The 7,100-nt window shown below is 43.6% G+C and overlaps 1 protein-coding gene across 1 annotated transcript in view; it reads right to left on the bottom strand.

Moving 5' to 3' along the window:
• The window catches only part of Cah1 (carbonic anhydrase 1), a 46,241-nt gene that overhangs the window by 13,050 nt on the left and 26,091 nt on the right, over positions 1–7,100 (bottom strand). The window lies entirely within an intron of this gene.

The raw sequence follows: 7,100 nt of genomic DNA, 5'->3' as shown, positions 1-7,100 counted from the left end.
ACAACGTGCTCTCTCCGTTCCCCGCATTATATTCACGTATCCGCGGTCAGGCACTTCGTACGTATACAACCTATCCCACGTGGTCTATACACACGGGCCGCCGAGATTACAACTCCCCCGTTGGGCTCGCTGGGCTCTGTGCGCGCGAGAATGCGGGCCTCGTAGTGGGCGGGCATTGTACCGCAATCAGTCTTGGCCGCGGCCACTACGCCGGCTTATGACACTCCGCCGCGGCAAGAATCTACGGGGGCCACCCGCGCTATCTTTATTATCGTCGGTTAATTTGTGCCCCCGCCTCGCGGACCCCTACTTCGCGAGAATTATTCGACCGACGGGATTTATTGCCGGCTAATCATTTTTAGTGCTCGTAATACGGTTTTTAGCCCCTCGCGGTTAACGACGTCGAAACGGATTGTGATCCGTCAATAATTCTCGACCCTTGAATTTACGAATTACAACGCTTTTCGAAAGTTTTTCACAGACCCGCGAATATTCGGTTCGCAATATTATGCATAGTAATGAAAAGGAAGGGAACAAAGGTAAATCACATGCTCGCGACTTATGGAACGAGAGGTCTATCGTCGACACTCGTTCGCAAAGTTTCCAAAGTGGTTCGGTCTGCGAAAATCGGCGCACGGAAACGCCGGGATCTCGCTTCCTATTAAACCGCGCAGCGATCGGATATTTTGCAACAATATCGCTTCCGTGAACGTTATCCAACAGAACTGTCCCGAGCACAATGAAAACGCTCCGATAATTCTTGCTCGTCGCGATTTACGGTCCTTGATGGCGAGTGGCATTAGGCCGCTAGACACTGTTTATCGAGTTCGAATAAATCTCGGAGAGTGGGTCGCGGGGGAACCCCCGCCGCGCGCGAGCGGTAAGAGAATTTTTCATCGCTACAGCGTGTTTGTTGCGCCGCAATAATTCCTCGGAGTCCGGTGGCCGGGTCGTTCGCGGAGGACGCGGCAGGAATCATTAGCGAGAGACTGTGTTCTAATGATCCTTTCCGGTCATTGTCAGGCAAGTCAACCCGACGGCCACGCGCGAGAATCGCGGGATCGCGCTATAGCGGGGGGAGGCGCAGGGGCTCGACTATATGTATACACCAGGTAGAACAGGTGCATCGGCCTGAAGCACAACGAGGAAAATTATTGATTTTCGTTTACCCGGGGAACAGGTAGTGTCCCGCGGTGGCATGGCGAGGGCAACGCCGTCCCTTGGCACGAGTGGGACGCCCTGCATTCGAAGACAATGGCCTTAGGTCAGTGAGCCTGGTGCCATCGTGACACCGTGGAAATCGAACGGCGATGCACGAAAACCTCTTATCGCTGCCGGAATTGCCGTCTCTTCTTTTTCCCCTTTTTCTTTCTTTTTTTTTTTGGTCCGGCAATTCGTGATCCAGATGGGTTAATCCATCGCGCCACGCAATTCGTCCTCCCCTCCCCCATTCGCTGGATCAAGCTTTCAACTTCGCCTTCGGATCGAGACAATGAACGAAACGTGCTGGCAATCCTATGGGTCCGCTCTTTTCGTACCGATGCTAAATCGCACGAATTCTTTCGAATCTTTAAACAGTCAATTCGATGTGTTGTTTCTTTTTTTTTTTCATAATTATTATGCACTTTAACCCTAGGTTTACGGAGTAATAAAAGCAACCGTTTTATATTTGTTTACGAAAGTAACGATTTATTCTAATCGTTAATGTAATCGATAAATAAATAAATATAAATAATTATAGTAAATATAATCGATAAATAAGCAATAAATGTATCTTTAAAATCTGAATAATAGCACGTTAACAAATCAGTGACCCGTCATTTTGACGGATTCCGTAAATCTAGTGTTAAACGCAACCGGTTTTCATCGAGTATTTTCATTTTATTTCGCCTAATTCTTTGCATGTAAAATGTGCAGGAATTCGAACGCGATATTCCGAACGCTCATAGCGCAGTTGGTTTATCTTCGAGTTGTTCCACTTATAAGGAGGCTTTCGTCGGAAATGATCGAATAAATTTCTCAATTGAGGCGCGCGTTGTAATAGAAATAGCAAGTCGTTTACATAAATTCACACTTAAAGCAACACATGTCGGGCATCTCTAGTGCACTATAGGTCTAGTGTTAACTCTTTGCCGCCGTAGAATTTCCACTGATCGTCCATCAACTCGAATAGTATTTACTCGCGAAGTAAAGGTCGGCTGAAATGTTGGTTTCTCCATCTTTTACGTAGGCTCTTGGAAAGCGATACAAAGCGATACAAATCGAAGAATTGTCTCTATTGGTAAAAGTTGTTGTTCTTTTGCGACAAGAATATCGTTATTGTGTCTACGATCCGGACTGCTGCGCGACGCGGTGACAGGTGTCAAAAGCACCTTTTACAGCGAGACATCAATTCGCGATAACGCCTCTCGCGATGCAAGTTCCACGTCTTCCGGTTAAGAAATCGAAAGAACAACATTTACCGAGACCGTCGCTATCTAATCTGCTCGGTTTCAACGAATATGCAACGCGTTTCGTAGATTCGCCAGATACCCGTAACATCGGTCATTGTGTCCCGTTCCTCTCCGCGAAGAACATATTTTGCAAACGCGCTGCCTCATAACCCGGGAATCCGATGACTAGTTACATCTTTTGTGCGATAAGGCAGATTACAACAAAAGAGTCACGCGCGTTGAATGTCCGCGCGGTGACGTAGAGATGACTTTCCTAGTATGGTTTTCTCAAGATCGAACAATTATTAACAAAAAGTAATACGATCGAGGAATCTGATTGCGAGTGTCGTCGAGTGGACTCGATTGTTCACCGCACACGATCGATCATTTTTAGCGATTGTCATATTGCGGTCGAACGAAAAATAAAAAAGACAACGGCGATGCGTCGTCGAGCATTGTTCCAAAGTTTTACGATTTCCTCCGCGATCTTGAGAATCCTTGGAGGACGTCTAATTATGATCGCAACGAGAGACCGTTCCTTTTTTATTGCGTTTACGTAGTCGGCGCCCGTCAAAAATGTTTCGGCTGTTAAACTATTTTTACCGGCAAGCTGGCGGTCATTTCTTTTCGGTTGATGGAACGAGGAGTGATGGTTCACACTCGGCGCGATGCACGGCGGAGATAAACGTCGAATTTTATTCGCGAAGGCGAGAGAAATGATTTGTTTACCGCGGCATAGGATAGACAGCGTTAGATACGAGATGGTCGTCGTTAACATAAATGCGTGATTTCTAATGGAGTGTGACGCGTTGTACGAGGCTAGTTACTTTCGTCGTTCGTGTAACGCGACCCTGAATATCCACAAGTGTGGACAGTAACATGGGGGAGCAACACGATCTTAAATGTACCATACGAAATCCGATAAAACCCTTTCCTTCTTATCTTTCATTCAATAAAGTTATTCACAACGCGAACAAATTTTTGTTCAACTTTGGTCCTCGTACGCGCGGCTATCAATCTAGATAAAACGCTGAAATTACAGGTTCCGGAGATCGGGAAATCTAACGAAATTGCTGCGAAGTTTGTTATCCGGTTTTCCGCGTATTTAAAGATTTATGGAACTGTTATGAAGTTCATCGTAATTGCATCAACAGTCCTAATAGATCGAGAAGCAAATAAAAGTCACAAGACGCGGGTGTCAGTCTTCGCAAGTCGCGTTCAAATCAGTCGCCATACGAAAGTTAAACAAAGTGTTACCGTAAGTAGCAACCTATTTCTGGGAGACGTGTTTAACCGAATCAAAAATAAGCACCGGGAGACTTTAACGACCGACGTTTCGCGAATTTTCATTCTCGTTGCTGTACAAATTTTCTGCGACGTCAAAGTGTCCCGAGGATTCAAATTCACTGTAGTCAGAGACAAATCGCAGTATCGTTACGTCTGTTTCGGTTTCGTCGCCGTACCGGATGAGACAGTGAGCTGAATATTTCATCAAGTATACTGCATAATACATGTTACGAGCTAATATAGATTTAACCGTGAAAGCGCTATCTGTGCGAGTCCTACTGCGATGGACAGAATGATTCGTACTATACGTGAAACGTACATAGTATTGTTATGCATGTTCTATCCGGTTTAGAAAAGCGATTTTGTGCTTTAGAAAATTTGAAAATATTGGTAACCGATGGTATAACGTTTTTGTTAACGTAGAAATATAAATCGAAGTTTTTGGAAAATGGACTTTGAAAATAAAAGGCGCCATTGATCTATAAAAATCTTTCGTCCTGTTAACAATTGACGATTCGATAAACCTTGAAAGAAATTCTCCAATTTGCCACATTCCCGCGGTTAATTCATTAATAAACATAACAAGTCGGAATCTGACAGATGAAAACAAAGAAGCTCACCGTTCGTAAGAGAGTAATCCCATTGGTCCTCCATAGCGACGGACGAGAATCGGGTTATCGAAAATTCAGGTCCGAGAAATTCCGATCCGAGTAGAGTTTGCACCCTGTCGTCTTGTCTGCTTCCGGTCCTCGGTGTTAATCGAACTTCTCTCACCTCAGTGTTTGATCGGCCGTGGCTGTCACCGGGAATATCCCCCGACCGAGCGCACCCGCGAGCGGATTTCAAATCGGAACGATAGTCAAATCAGCACTTCGCCGTCGAGCCAACTTCAGCGCGCTTTTCGTATCTCGAACGGGTCGCACGCGAACGATGTTTTCTATGCAACCGACGGTGCAACTTTTCCCTACGATTTTACTACGAAAAACGTATTCGTTCCTTTCTGCTTTCGTAGAGAAACGAAAAAAAAAGGTCACTGACCCTCGAACAATCGTCCGCGTATGGCGTATGCGACGCCGGCCGGCCGATCACTGGATTATATACACGCGTCGGTCACGTGACCTGTACTACAACGACTGACTGGAATGCCTGCGCATGCGCCGAGGATTGTTTACACGTGCACCGCGATCACGCCCCACCATGTGCACATTAGCACGTGCTCGGACGAGATCGGCCAGCAAAATTTCGGGCAATCGGGGGTGTTGCTTGCCAATTCGATCGAAAAAAAAACCATCTAGCAACATTAGTTTTCGGCAGGGATCCTAACTTTTGCAATAGGAAAGGGAAATGACCATAATTATTTATTTTAAACTATTTCAAATTATACTAAATTATACTTAACTATATTAAAATGATTTTCGATACAATTATTGATTATTTCCATTTCGCAAGATCGAGTGCAATTTTATGCACATTAAGTCGAGTCTTCTAACTCATACTTCTAACAATTCTTTAAACTTTGATAGAACACATGAAAATGGCATTGAACCATGATATACAATTTTAATGATGCCTCAGAGTCGCCGCTCGAGTGTCCAAGGATAACGTTGTACAAAACGAGTGAAACTTTATCGGGAATTTTATTTGTTCCAGGATGACTCGTGTTCAATGAGCGGCGGAAATTGTTCCCAACGATAAACTACAACTACTAAAAATAATATCATCTAGGAAAATTACCATTTTCTAAACATATATCTCGATATGTCATCGATAACCTGCTGACATCCGTCTGTTTTTCAGCAACGAATGCTGGAATAATACCAACCATCGAATGACGTCAGCGGAACAAGAGCACCGTCATCCGTCCCAACCCCACTAATTGTGCGAATTACGAGGTAATTACAGTTTCTTAATCGTCGCCGTAAAACTTTGTCGTTCCGTCTTCGAATCGGTAACGTAACCCGCGTTTGTAAACGCCGGCCGATGTAATCCCCATGAAACGATAAGGTAACGTGATACTCGTCGATTCCTCCATCTTGACAAGAAATCAGACCCCGCGTATCTGGAGCTCCTTCACGCGAGCCCCGCGATCAGTCCTCACCGGGACGGATTTAAAATCGTTTCGCTGTCGAACATCTCGAATTGTCTCGAACCGAATGTTTCGCGGAAAAGCCTAATTGCTTTATCGACGATGCAATCCCCGCGCCGGCAACGCTTGTCGATTAATTGCCGATGAAAGGAAAGATTAAACGAATTGAACTTGATTTCTCCATTATTCCAGCCGCTGTTTATCGGCACTGCAAGTACGTACTCCTTACTGCAAATTACTTTTATGCGTCATTGATTAGCTTCTCGAGTTTTATTTTTTTCGCAGACATGTTCAAGAAATTGTTGAGATTACGGATGGAATAATTTTAATGCAACTTTAACTTCTGTTATTCGTTATTGTAAAGAATGGTGTATGAATGAAATTTGGTGGCATAATTAACAGAAAGCCTACGAACCTATGGTTGTATGAACAATGTTACTTTGCAAATCAATATGCAGACTATATTTTATGAAATTCGACGAGAGTCACGTTGCAGGATGTTGCAAAACTAAGTTACTATATCAACTAGATAAATTGATGTCTAAGCGTTGACTAAATGTCTGCGTTAATTATGACGCGGACGGATTGTAAATCTATAATCTGATAACAGGAGCAATTAGTCAACGCGTGAATCAGACTCTCACGGTTCGAGGATTGGGCCATTCCCACCATGCTTTCATCATGCGACAGGAATCTCTGTCTAGACTGGTTTTTCGACACCGCAAATCAATTTAAATGACAAAACGACACCGGGCCAATGTATAGGAATACAGTTGGTTTTTAATAATTCGATTTTACTTAAAACTACCCTTGGTAAAAAATACACGAAGGTTAATCATCTTTATAAAATAAATATTAGGTTCATCATCTTTATAAAATAAACATTAGGTTCATCATCTTTATAAAATAAATATTAGGTTCATCAAATCTGATAAAGCAGTCATTTTCTGGAATAATACTAGAATATATTAAAATCGATCTGCGGCTTCGTCGACGAGTTATTGACGAAAAACACTGACCAATCAGAGAGAAGCGGCTTCGCGCTAATAACCCTTTAACGAAGCCGTAGATTGCGTTCGCAATAAGGAAAAATTGACTTCGAATGATCCGAGGAATCTCTGATTTCCCGACGTTGAGTAACTTTTGGGACACCCCGTATATCTACGTGGCGAATGTCCTGCTTGTGTCAAGAAAAACCGTGACGCGATGGAAACATTTATACTATTTTAATATTTTATTATAATTGATATTTGGGCCAGAAAAATGATCGTGCTATAAGAATACCGTCATAGTTA

Source organism: Augochlora pura, chromosome 2 (assembly GCF_028453695.1).
Source record: "Augochlora pura isolate Apur16 chromosome 2, APUR_v2.2.1, whole genome shotgun sequence".
Lineage (NCBI taxonomy): Eukaryota > Metazoa > Arthropoda > Insecta > Hymenoptera > Halictidae > Augochlora > Augochlora pura.
The sequence above is the reverse complement of the archived record's forward strand: the minus strand, read 5'-3'. Positions and strand labels throughout refer to the sequence as shown.